This window comes from Leucopleurus acutus (assembly GCF_964270905.1).
Source record: "Leucopleurus acutus genome assembly, chromosome: 16".
Taxonomy (NCBI): Eukaryota; Metazoa; Chordata; class Mammalia; order Artiodactyla; family Delphinidae; genus Leucopleurus; species Leucopleurus acutus.
In genome coordinates, this window is record NC_139158.1 from 45,550,372 (window position 1) to 45,564,527 (window position 14,156).

The following is a 14,156-nucleotide window of genomic DNA, read 5'->3' on the forward strand; positions in this document are numbered from 1 at the left end:
GACAGGAATAGTGCCTGAAAGATGCATTCACGTGGGTCCCCCCACCAAATAAAACTTTTTTTTTTTTCCTTTTTTTCTTTCTCTTTCTGCCGGTGAACAGAACAAAATGCGGCTGGAGAAATTAGAGCAAAGGATTCCCCATCCTTCCGTGGGACTCGCCTCCCCCCCCTCCCCCACAGGGCACGCAGGTGTCTTTTTCCACCACCACCACCCACCCACCTCCCCGCCCCCCGGGGCCCGGGAGGCCTGCAATGCTGAGGACTGTCATTTACTTCCATTTCTTTGTTCCTTTGCTTCATCTTGTGCCCCTGCCGAAGATAAGGAGAAACCATTTGTTAGATTGAAGATAAGATATCTTCAGAGGTTGAGCAAGGAATATCTTTTTCACACAGCCATTTAAATGCTTCTCACCCCTCAAATGTGCCTAGAAAGATCTTCTTTGACTATCCAAGAGCTTTGGATATCTGAGCTGTAATTGCAGGCACGGGATAAATCACTGCTAATAAATGTACGCGACATTGACAACTTGTTTGGCTGATGGGGGTGATTAACTCAACTCTTCAAGGTATTCTTTGAGAAACCTAATCTTGAACCAATGTGTCCTCCCTTCTCAGCCCTTTCATGTGCTCCAGTTTCCAGGGCTCATCATAGAAACAATAATAATTTACATGACGCTGATTTGCAAAAGTCATTGATTGTCATCCCACCACTTTGAGATCTTATTAAGTAGGCATCTGCCGTGTTCTCCACTTGTGAAAGAACTCTAAGAAGATACCCTGCCTTAGAAGAACCTATAGGGAAATGCATAGATCTTAAGTATACTTCAAACTGTTTTGAAAAATGCATTTAACCCACATCATTCCCATTGGCCCAGAAAGGTCCCTTTTCAATTATTAACCGTACAACTGATCTGATTTCTATCACCATAAATTACATCTCTTCAAGGAAGAATTGGAGAGATGATCTCTGAGCTAACTTTCTATTCTAGTGTCCTATGAATCTTAAAAAAAAATCCTTTCAGGTGTGTGTGTGTATAGAAAAGCGATATCATGCTCATTGTAGATAATATTTAAAATACCCCAAAGTAGACAAGCAAGGATCCTGCGTAATGCCTCTATTGACAATAACTTCTGTAGTTAATATTATGGAGCATTTCCTTATATTATTTTTCCATATCTTTCATATGTATATACACAATCATACATTTTAATTTTAACAATTAAAATTGTAAACAGGAAGAACATTACAGACAACCTTAAGACATATCTAGACTATGTTCACTATCCAGATTAGTATGTGTTAATATTTTTCAAATTTCCTTGTGATCTTTGACTTTAAAAAAATAAAACATTGTGGGTAATTAAAGTATTTACAGATAAATTAAAACTATTTCTCTTCCTTCCCAGAGACTACTGAATCCTGATATTAGTGTGAATCAACAACATGCATGTTTTTACACTTTTACACACAGTGGGAAGTATGTAGTGTCATCTTGTGTATTGTAAAATGTACGAAAATAGTAATTTGTCTTACTCTGTTTTTAACCATTCGTCAATTATTATTGTTATAAATTTATAATCAATATATATTTTGATGTTCCTTTGTGTTTACCATTTTTCTTGGCTTGCAGTTGTTTCCTGCACACTACTCTTCCTCTGGGCTCAATTTTCTTCTTACTGTTGTGCCTCCTTTAGTAGCTTTTAGAGAAAACGTATGTGAGTAGCAAGTTTTTTTCCTGAAAATGGGATATCATTTTCTTTTTTAATTAATTAAATTGTTTTGGCTGTGTTGGGTCTTTGTTTCTGTGTGAGGGCTTTCTCTAGTTGAGGCGAGCGGGGGCCACTCTTCATCGTGGTGCACGGGCCTCTCACTGTTGCAGCCTCTCTTGTTGTGGAGCACAGGCTCGAGACGTGCAGGCTCAATAGTTGTGGCTCACGGGCCTAGTTGCTCCGCGGCATGTGGGATCTTCCCAGACCAGGGCTCGAACCTGTGTCCCCTGCATTGGCAGGCAGATTCTCAAGCACTGCGCCACCAGGAAAGCCCCTCAATTTCTTAAATGATAGTGAAACTAGTGAAGAACTCTATGTTGACAATTATTTTAATCCATGTTTTGAAGACTCAGAATTATTCCATTATCTTCTGACCTAAATTCTTGATCTTGGGAAGCTTGTTGTCTGTGCAATACCTATTTATTTATGGTTAACTCTCCTTTCCCTCTAATTGTTTTAATTTTTTTCTCATTGGTGTTCTGTAGTGCATAAGTGTGAATTTATTTTAAATATGTCCTCCTTGTAACTTATTATTCTTCTTTTAACTTAAAATTTATTACTTTCATCAATTCTTTTTAAAGGAACTCCTTTATTTTATTTATTTATTTATTCATTCCTGGCTGCGCTGTGTCTCCGTTTCTGCGCTAGGGCCTTCTCTAGTTGCGGCGAGCGGGGGCCACTCTTCATCGTGGTGAGTGGGCCTCTTACTGTCACGGCCTCTCCTGTTGTGGAGCACAGGCTCCAGACACGCAGGCTCAGTAGTTGTGGCTCACGGACCCAGTTGCTCCGTGGCATGTGGGATCCTCCCACACCAGGGCTCAAACCCACGTCCTGTACACTGGCAGGCAGACTCTCAACCACTGTGCCACCAGGGAAGCCCCTATTACTTTCATCAATTCTGATAAATCCTTGCCAGTATCTTTCAAATACTATCAACCAGCTCCTTTTAGAGCTCTTGTTGAATACAAAATTGTCTTGGTTATTCTCCTTCTATCCCTTATGTCTCCTCATGTGTCATTTATATTACTATATATTTACTTGCTTCCTCCAAATTGTTAATTTTTCATAGTTTGCTTTTTTCTTACAGTTTTATATCTACTTTTTATCTTTTGCTGTCATTTAAATGTATATATTTTATAAAATCTTCAAAACATTCTACTCTCAAGTTCTCATCATGCTAATCATCCTGTAATCTTATCTGCTAACTCTCACTCACGATGGATCATTTCCTTTTGTGTTTTGTAAGTCTTAAAATTGTAAACTCACCTTCAGAAATTTAAGTCTTCTGTAGGAATTCCAAGGGATAGTTTTACATTTCCATTTGCTAACTCTCCCAGGGATAACACTGGTCTATAATCTAATATTAGATTAATTTTTCAGTTTGTATATTAACATATGACTTTGGATGGCATAAATTTGTGTTTCAAACGCATGGTGCATATATGTTTTCTACTTAGTATGGGAGTCTTTTTCTTTCCCCATGCAGCACCCTGGGCAGGCTCAAGTCTCCTTGTTAATTTCTTGAGCTGGGTTATGACTTACTTATGTAGAGCTATCAATTTCAGCTCCTTACCTTGAGTGACCCAAGGTCCCAGGTGGGCATTAAAACCCAAGTCTCTAGCCTTAGAGCCTATCTCTGCACCAGCAACCAAACTGCAGCCCTTGGGGCTGCTGGATCTTCAGCTCATTAGATTATTGCTTTGGTGTTCAAATTCCTCTTCACTTCTGACACCTTAGCTGTCATGTCAGCTGAGCTATATGTTTTAAAATATTTTTGTTATAGTTTATCTCTCATTTCTAAGCATTTGTATTGAGAGGGGTTCTGCATTTTTTCCCCCACCTTTTCAGTCACCTATTGCTACAAAACAAGCCACTCCAAAACATAGTGGCCCCAAAACTCATGATTTATTGTTTCTAATGATTCTGTAATCTGGCTTGGGCTCAGCCTGGCAGTTCATCTGCTCCAGGTGTCATCCACTGGGGCCGGAACATCCAAAATGCCCTCTCACTTCCCAGAATCTCTCTCCATGTGGCCTTCTTCATTCTATAGCACAGCTTGAACTCCTTACAGGGTGGATGGATTCCAAGAGTACAAAAATGGAAGTTACAAGGCCTCCTAAAGCCCAACCTGGAAGCCACGCTTGGCCAGCCACGTTCCTCTAGAATCAAAAGTTCAGATTCTATAACCATCTTTACATGCCCTCAAATACTTGTTAAATTATTTTTCAATTTGCACAGTGTTCTATTGATTCATTGAACTGTTCTCCCATTGTCATTTATGATAGCCCTGATTTTTTACAATTATAAATTAAACAACACTAAACATTCTTGTATTATGTCTTTGAACTCTAATTCTATTTCCATTTCATGGTATTTCTTGAATTTCCCTGGAGGTATGATGCACAGATCGAAAGGTTCTTTCTTCCTGTTGAACTACCAATAATGTCTACAAACCCAGCTGTGGAAGTATTTCTATGGGAACTGATGACATTCCTTAGGTCATACTGTTCGTTATGACAACTGTGTTCAGAAATGCACTACTGTTTAGGGAGCAGTACGGTATCATCAAAGAATTTTGTCCTGGAAGTATTTGAACTTCCATTGATCAGCTAAGTGTCCCTGTGCAAGTCACTTCTCCTTCCTGGAGGTGAGGGACTGCAGCAAAGAGGTAAGGGAGGAGCCATGATACATGGTTTTGCAATAAAGTTAAACTAATTTTGAACTTTAAGTTTTGACAGCTTATTCATTTGGGTAAAGGTATGTAGATAGATTCATGTTTATAGTCAAGGAAAATATTTTGACATTGACCAAGGAAAACATTTATTTTGGTGCTGCATCTAGATATTGATCACACAGAAAAATAATAGTGTCTGTAAGAAAAAAATCTAGATAAGTCTATAGTTTGTTGGCAGCAAAAGGGCAAAAAGTAAGGCAATACTGAAGAACTTGCATTTAAATTGTTCAGGTTTAATCTCACTTCATTACTTCTTAATGTAAACTTCTCTACTGTGTCATTTCTGCAGCTTAACAGGATAATCTTAAATACATAAACAAGGTTAAAAAATGTTTTATAAGACCATGTTTGTATAAGTTTATATTTTTTAGCCGTCCTATGCTATACACGTATTGCACAAATGCTATTATATTTAGTTTTAAATGATGTTTAAAACCGTGATAGGAAGACAGCTGCCTGCTTTCACATGTTCTCAAACTTCAGTCGGCCACAATGCTGGAGCTTGAGCAATGTGTCTGCCATGATGCTGGTGCAACATGGCCTTCTGGGAGAGTGCAGAGGCCTACTGAGAAGATGCAGGGAAGATGAAGGGAGGTGTGAATGAAAAATGGTGCCTGCCTACACTGCCACCCTGATGGTGAGCCCTGAGGAGGCTCAGGATGAGAAAGAACAGGATACAGGATACAAAAGATAATGACCTCATGCTGTGTAGCCATGCGCATTGGGAAACCCACTCATCTTAGCTAAGGCTTGCTCTGCTGGAGACACGAATAAGAACTGGCCATTCCACGATCTGAGCACTGTGGTGGTCTTATACCACTAGAGGGAAAACCTAAGACATGTAAGAGAAGCTGAAACAGCTCTGGGCCAAAACCTAGAGGAGTTAAGCTCACAAGCGGCACATTGCCCACCACACGATCATCGCTAGTGATTTTATTTTGACAAACCAACCTCTGAATGGGGAATAAAGCTTTCAAAACAAAAAGCAAAAGGAACAACAGATTATGAGCCTCCAACTAATACCCTAGCCAGGTTTATATACCTACAAAACTGCCTGATTTACCTGGGAATATCGTGCTCTGATAATGACTAAGAATGGGGCTCTTCTATTGCATATTCAGTTAAGCCTGCTTGATAAAAAAAAAAACATCTTTTCAGAATTCTGACCTTAAAGAAACAAAAGCCCTTCTAGGGGTAACTTGCATTTCTCTTCCTCTGTCTTTGAAATGTAAATGTTCTACCTGTTCTTCTTTAGGCATGTGTGTGTGTGTGTGGTCTCTAACAACCAAAAGGTACACATATGGTATACATTTGTCATCCAATTGGATAGACTGGGGTCCTGAGCCGTCTTTTTTTTTCTGGCTGTGCGAACTCTCAGGGGCTTTTTGCCATCTAAACCTTTGGTGCGTTAGCTTGTACAACGAAGGCCTTTACTTTCTTAAACTGTTTTGAAGAGTAAACTTTCTGGATCTTGGTTAGGTGGCATCTTTTGCATCTTTTCTGGGGAAGCCTCTTGTATCTTATTGGTTTGAGTCACTGTTAAGATATATCTCATTAATGGCCAGATGATGGTTCCTTTAAATTGGACTTCTGAATTGGTAAATTTTTAGAATGCTCTCATTATAAACAGCCGTTTTATTGGTACTTATTAAAAAAGAAGAAAATTAAAGGGTGGAAAATATATCTAATGGTTAGTTTAAAAAAAAAAGAAAAACCAGCTTGTGAACCTTTGCTTAATTATATTGTGGGATAGACATGTTTCACTGGGGAATGCTTCCCCTGCTTGGTATTATAAGACAGGGCATATAGATCTGCCTCTCAGGAAATATTAATTAAACATACTAACGGAAACCAATAAGGCTACCTGAACTTTATAAAGTAAAAACTGAGAACTAATATTCAAGGGCTAATAATAATAAAATTAGTGATTTTGCTCTGGGTTTTAACTTGCGCACTCAGAAAGAGGGCCTTGTTGAAGGTCTTATGCAAGTTTTTAAAGGCATGATAAATTAAACCCTAAAGTCCTAGAACATAGAACTCTTAAATTTCAGTTCAATTGGCAATATTCTCACTGAAAAGCAAATTAAATAAAATATAGCTGGGCAAATCAACTTTTTAATATCATTTAGGTGACCAGTTCTTTGGGGAATTAAAAGCAACTGTCTTTGCCTTGCATTAAATCTCTACAAATCAGAAATGTAAATACAGCCCACAATGACCTGAGACTGAACCTAATCAGCTCAACCAACTAGAACCGGAAACCAAAGGCAAAAAAGGGGCAAAAGTGGCCCTTTTAAACTCCAACTGTTACTGAATGCAAGTTTGTGAACCTGGCACACAGTGAGGCCAAACAAACAAAAACGTCAGAGTTTGGAGCAGAGAGGTTTATTGCAGGGCCAAGCAAGGAAAATGGGTGGCTCATGCCCAAAAACTCTGAACTCCCCAATGGTTTTTGGGGAGAAGTTTTTAATAGGCAAAATGTGGGGTGAGGGCTACAGGCTGTGTGACTTTCTTCCAATTGGTTGGTGGTGAGGTAACAGGGCGGTGCTCCAGGAATCTTGTGCTCAGCCTGAAATTACCATCCTCCACCTGGGTGGGGGCCTTAGTTCCTGCAGAAGAAACTCAAAGGTATTGTTATGTATATCCCTTGAGGAGGAACCAGGATCCTGCTTTAGTCTCTGCACTATTGTTTCTTGACTGCTCCTCCTTTGTTTCTGCATTGCCTCACTTCCCCGATGAGCAGCTGTTTGAATCTGCCCTTTATAACAAAGGGAAGGGTCAAGGGAGGCTGAATGAAGCTTATTTCCTACAAACAAGAAATGGGGGACATGGAAAGGATTTGTACGCAGGAGGGCCCCACGAGTCCTGCTCAGTTTCAAAACTGCTGGGAAGGCTCTCTCAGCCAAAATCTAATTCCGAGCCTCCTTAAGGGTTTATCAAGAATAAATACAAATCTGAAAGCCTTTTCCATAAATAGTAAAGCCTTAATCATCTGAACAAGCAACTTTAATTTATTCCAGTTGTTCTTTATAAAGTAATAAGCTTATATTGTATTCTTTAATTCATAACTAAGTTTTTAAAGTGAGGCTATGACATCTCTAGTTTTGTCTGGTTATACGTCTGTGTACATGTTATACATATGAGATGTGTCTACCTCTGGAAAACATCAAAATTAAACTTATAAAAGAGATCTATTTAATTGACTTAAAAGTAAATGCTTACAAACTAAATATTTCTAAATATGAAAGAAACTACCCAGAATGAATTTCAGGTTCACATGATCTAGAAAGTATTCAATATTAAATTAACATGTGGTATTAAAGCGAGCTTAAGCTTGCTGGTTTATTGTACCTAGGTTTACTGAAGGTCAATACATGTTATTTCTGTTACAGAGTTTGTCAACAACAACAAAAAATTAACTTGGTATGATGAAATTCTTATAAGTAGATTAAATAAGAGTTTTTGGGTGAACGCTTTAGAAATAATTATGTTTTAGGAATGTCTACTTGAAAATAATCTCTCCAAATATCTGGTAACTTGAAACTTTAGAATTGTGCTAAATTAAGTTAAATGATGAGAGTTTGTTGAATAGCTAGGTCATTCCCAAATAAAATAAGATACTGAAAAAATGACTGAACCTTGGCTTCCCTTTAGAGAATAACTAAAGGTGTTTAGAAGTATTAATAAATGTTTGGGGCCACACTGGGATATTTTTATAAGAAAGCACATGTTTTTAGAAATTATTATTGGTATTTATGTTTGCCATATAGAGTGCTAATGTAGAAGACAGTTCATAATTTCTTCTTAGTTTTCACTAGAAATTAAGGTTTTTAAGAGTTGAGGATTCGAAGCATGTAATTAAAGCTAATAGAAATAATAAAGGAACCATTTCAGTAGGAAAGTAAGATGTGTGTTGTGAACAAAAGAAGGTATGAAAAATGGAATTGCATTTTGTTAAGGGAAAAGAACGTAATTTTGTCCTAGAGCTGGGGGTTTCTAGATGTGGGGAAAATTAAGGGGCAAAATAATATGCATACAGAAAGGGGTGGAAAAGGAACCCTGAGAATAGAGTTTTGTTCATGGTCAGGATTGGCTGAATTTAATTAAGTAGTGGATGGATTTTCTTGTTAAAAGTAAGCTGGTACGAGACTGGAGTTTCACTTTCTGTCTCTGTTAAGAAAACAAAGTTTTCTTGAAGTGCTGCTTTGGTAGCAGATTGTGTGAGCTTCTGTGCCTTTAAGTGACCTGTATTTACTTTTGAAATCTTTTGTCACTTTGGTTAAGTGAACAAGCTGTGATCCTATTTGACCAAGTGTTTTAAAACTTTTGACCTCCAGCTAACTTTAAAATGCTTCAGAGGGCCCCTAAGGAATCTCAGAGAAGAATATCAAACTGATTGGGCCTATGGTAAGTTAAATTACTTGAGAAACATTGTCAAGTAATTAGAGATGAACCTTAGGTTGTATTTTATGGATAAATGTCATTAGTATAGATATCCCAAAACGTATATGAAATTCCTAAAAATCTGATATGCCCTGGTATAATGTTATCAGTCATAATTCTAGTTATTATCTTAAAAATGTTGTTATAGGTCACAAAAATATCCAAGTTTCTTGTCAATTGCATTGTAATCATATCTTTAACCATGTCATTTTAAGTCTTGTTGTTTATAGACAATCATTGTTTTACTCTGATAATTTTATAAAATGAACTGCAAGAAAATCCATAAGAAGGATTTTTAACAAATATAAGTTTCTGATAACTTTTAGATCATAGTGCTGAACTGCGTAAGAAATTACAAAACTCTAATGGAAAACCTGAAGACTTCATCCAGCTCATCAGGAATTAATCTTACTATCTCTCAAATTTCTTTGCTAGTGATACACAGAATACAAAAGGAGTAGTTTGACAAGTTACAATCAGTTCAGTTTGGGATACACTGAGTATGACTCTGAAACTCCAAGAAGAGTCCTAGATATAGAACTAAGTTGATTTTTTTCATACAAAATTATCTACTACAATATATTGATTGATTAATATAATGCCAACTTATAATAACACCAAGTTCTCATTATATGTGGATCATTTCTTGAGCACTCTGAACTGTTACACTGACATACAGTACTTGCCCATTCCCATGACAACATTACACTAGTTTTATTTTAAAAGTCTTGTTACTGCATAAATAAGTCTCCACACCTTATCACTACCACATCTTCTTCCTCTTCAAAATTGTCTTGGCTGTTTTCATTCTTTTTTTTTTTATACAGCAGGTTCTTATTAGTCATCAATTTCATACACATCAGTGTATACATGTCAATCCCAATTGCACAATTTGTCACACCCCCACCCCCATCCCCCTGCAGCTTTCCCCATTTGGTGTCCATACATTTGTTCTCTACATCTGTGTCTCAATTTCTGCCCTGCAAACCGGTTCATCTGTACCATTTTTCTAGGTTCCACATATATGCGTTAATATACGATATTTGTTTTTCTCTTTCTAACTTACTTCACTCTGTATGACAGTCTCTAGGTCCATCCGCGTCTCAACAAATGACCCAATTTCATTCCTTCCTATGGCTGAGTAATAGTCCATTGTATATATGTACCACATCTTCTTTAACCATTCATCTGTCGATGGGCATTTAGGTTGCTTCCGTGACCTGGCTATGGTAAATAGTGCTGCAATGAACATTGGGGTGCATGTGTCTTTTTGAATTATAGTTTTCTCTGGGTATATGCCTAGTAGTGGGATTGCTGGATCATATGGTAATTCTATTTTTAGTTTTTTAAGGAACATCCATACTGTTCTCCATAGTGGCTGTATCAATTTACATTCCCACCAACAGTGCAAGAGGGTTCCCTTTCCTCCACACCCTCACCAGCATTTGTTGTTTGTAGATTTTCTGATGATGCCCATTCTAACTGGTGTGAGGTGATACCTCACTGTAGTTCTGATTTGCATTTCTCTAATAATTAGCGATGTTGAGCAGCTTTTCATGTGCTTCTTGGCCATCTGCATGTCTTCTTTGGAGAAATGTCTATTTAGGTCTTCTGCCCATTTTTGGATTGGGTTGTTTTTTTAATATTGAGCTGCATGAGCTGTTTATATATTTTGGAGATTAATCCTTTGTCTGCTGTTTCGTTTGCAAATATTTTCTCCCATTCTGAGGGTTGTCTTTTCGTCTTGTTTATGGTTTCCTTTGCTGTGCAAAAGCTTTGAAGTTTCATTAGATCCCATTTGTTTATTTTTGTTTTTATTTCCATTACTCTAGGAGGGTGGGTCAAAAAAGACCTTGCTGTGATTTATGTCAAAGAGTGTTCTTCCTGTGTTTTCCTCTAAGAATTTTATAGTGTCTGGTCTTACATTTAGATCGCTAATCCATTTTGAGTTTATTTTTGTGTATGGTGTTAGGGAGTGTTCTAATTTCATTCTTTTACATGTAGCTGTCCAGTTTTCCCAGCACCACTTATTGAAGAGATTGTCTTTTCTCCACTGTATATATATCCTTGCCTCCTTTGTCATAGATGAGTTGACCATAGGTGCATGGGTTTATCTCTGGCTTTCTATCTTGTTCCATTGATCTATGTTTCTGTTTTTGTGCCAGTACCATATTGTCTTGATTACTGTAGCTTTGTAGTATAGTCTGAAGTCAAGGAGTCTGATTCCTCCAGCTCTGTTATTTTCCCTCCAGACTGCTTTGGCTATTCAGGGTCTTTTGTGTCTCCCTACAAATTTTAAGATTTTTTGTTCTAGTTCCATAAAAAATGCCATTGGTAATTTGATAGGGATTGCATTGAATCTGTAGATTGCTTTGGGTAGTATAGTCACTTTCACAATATTGATTCTTCCAATCCAAGAACATGGTATATCTCTCCATCTGTTGGTATCATCTTTAATTTCTTTCAGCAGTGTCTTAGAGTTTTCTGCATACAGGTCTTTTGTCTCCCTAGGTAGGTTTATTCCTAGGTATTTTACTGCTTTTGTTGCAGTGGTAAATGGGAGTGTTTCCTTAATTTCTCTTTCAGATTCTTCATTATTAGTGTATAGGAATGCAAGAGATTTCTGTGCATTAATTTTGTATCCTGCAACTTTACCAAATTCATTGATTAGCTCTAGTAGTTTTCTGTGGCATTTTTAGGATTCTCTATGTGTAGTCTCATGTCATCTGCAAACAGTGACAGTTTTACTTCTTCTTTTCCAATTTGTATTCCTTTTATTTCTTTTTCTTCTCTGCTTGCCGTGGCTACAACTTCCAAAACTATGTTGAATAATAGTGGTGAGAGTGGACATCCTTGTCTTGTTCCTGATCTTAGAGGAAATGCTTTCAGTTTTTCACAATTGAGAATGATGTTTGCTGTAGGTTTGTCGTATATGGCCTTTATTATGTTGAGGTAGTTTCCCTCTATGCCCACTTTCTGGAGAATTTGTATCACAAATGGGTGTTGAATTTTGTCAAAAGCTTTCTCTGCATCTATTGAGATGATCATATGGTTTCTATTCTTCAACTTGTTAATATGGTGTATCACATTGATTGATTTGTGTATATTGAAGAATCCTTGCATCCCTGGGATAAATCCCACTTGATCATGCTGTATGATCCTTTCAGTGTGTTGCTGGATTCTGTTTGCTAGTATTTTGTTGAGGATTTTTGCATCTATATTCATCAGTGACATTGGTCTGTAATTTTCTTTTTTTGTAGTATCTTTGTCTGGTTTTGGTATCAGAGTGATGGTGGCCTAATAGAATGAGTTTGGGAGTGTTCCTTCCTCTGCAATTTTTTGGAAGAGTTTGAGAAGAATCGGTGTTAGTTCTTCTCTAAATGTTTGATAGAATTCACCTGTGAAGCCATCTGGTCCTGGACTTTTGTTTCTTGGAAGCTTTTTAATCCCAGTTTCAATTTCATTACTTGTGATTGGTCTGTTCATATTTTCTGTTTCTTCCTGGTTCAGTCTTGGCAGGTTATACCTTTCTAAGAATTTGTCCATTTCTTCCAGGTTGTCCATTTTATTGGCATAGAGTTGCTTGTCGTAGTCTCTCAGGATGCTTTGTATTTCTGCAGTAACTTCTCCTTTTTTATTTCTAATTTGATTGATTTCTCTCCCTCTTTTTCTTGATGAGTCTGGCTAATGGTTTATAAATTTTGTTTATCTTCTCAAAGAACCAGCTTTTAGTTTTATTGATCTTTGCTATTGTTTCTATTTCATTTATTTCTGCTCTGATCTTTATGATTTTTTTCCTTCTGCTAACTTTGGGTTTTGTTTGTTCTTTTTCTAGTTCCTTTAGGTGTAAGGTTAGATTGTTTGAGATTTTTTTCCTCTGTTTCTTGAGGTAGGCTTGTATAGCTATAAACTTCCCTCTTAGAACTTCTTTTGCTGCATCCCATAGGTTTTGGATTGTCATGTTTTCATTGTCATTTGTCTCTGTATTTTTTTATTTCCTCTTTTTTTTAGTGATCTCTTGGTTATTTAGTAATGTACTGTTCAGCCTCCATTTGTTTGTGTTTTTTACGTTTTTTTCCCCTGTAATTCATTTCTAATCTCATAGTGTTGTGGCCAGAAAAGATGCTTGATATGATTTCAATTTTCTTAAATATACTGAGGCTTGATTTGTGACCCAAGGTGTGATCTATCCTGGAGAATGTTCCATGCACACTTGAGAAGAAAGTGTAATCTGCTGTTTTGGGATGGAATGTCCTATAAATATCAGTTGAATCTATCTGGTCTGTTGTGTTATTTAAAGCTTCTGTCTCCTTATTTATTTTCATTTTGGATGATCTGTCCATAGGTGTAAGTGAGGTGTTAAAGTCCCCCACTCTTATTGTGTTACTGCTGATTTCCTCTTTTATAGCTGTTAGCAGTTGCCTTATGTATTGAGGTGCTCCTATGTTGGGTGCATATATATTTATAATTGTTATATCTTCTTCGTGGATTGATCTCCTCATCATTATGTAGTGTCCTTCCTTGTCTCTTGTAACATTCTTTATTTTAAAGTCTATTTTATCTGATATGAGTATCGCTACTCCAGTTTTGTTTTGATTTCCATTGGCATGGAATATCTTTTTCCATCCCCTCACTTTCAGTCTGTATGTATCCCTAGGTCTGAAGTGGGTCTCTTGTAGGCAGCATATATATGGGTCTTGTTTTTACATCCATTCAGCAAGCTTGTGTCTTTTGGTTGGAGCATTTAATCCATTCACGTTTAAGGTAATTATCAATATGTATGTTCCTATGACCATTTTCTTAATTGTTTTGGGTTTGGTTTTGTAGGTCCTTTTCTCCTCTTGTGTTTCCCACTCAGAGAAGTTCCTTTAGCATTTGTTGTAGAGCTGGTTTGGTGGTGCTGAATTCTCTTAGCTTTTGCTTGTCTGTAAAGCTTTTGCTTTCTCCATCGAATCTGAATGAGATCCTTGCTGGGTAGAGTAATCTTGCTTGTAGGTTCTACCCTTTCATCACTTTAAATATATCGTGCCACTCCCTTCTGACTTGTAGAGTTTCTGCTGAGAAATCAGCTGTTAACCTTATGGGAGTTCCCTTCTATGTTATTTGTCGTTTTTCCCTTGCTGCTTTCAATAATTTTTCTTTGTCTTTAATTTTTGCCCGTTTGATCACTGTGTGTCTCGGCGTGTTTCTTCTTGGGTTTATCCTGTATG

General features: G+C 37.2%; 1 pseudogene across 1 annotated transcript in view; it reads right to left on the bottom strand.

The window, feature by feature from the left end:
• Window positions 1-264: 264 nt before the first annotated feature.
• The window catches only part of LOC309973445 (ADP-ribose glycohydrolase MACROD2-like), a 794,489-nt pseudogene continuing 780,597 nt past the window's right edge, over window positions 265-14,156 (bottom strand). The window contains exon 14 of the transcript XR_014327208.1: window positions 265-308. The product of XR_014327208.1 is annotated as an ADP-ribose glycohydrolase MACROD2-like (transcript). The remainder of the gene's footprint in view (window positions 309-14,156) is intronic.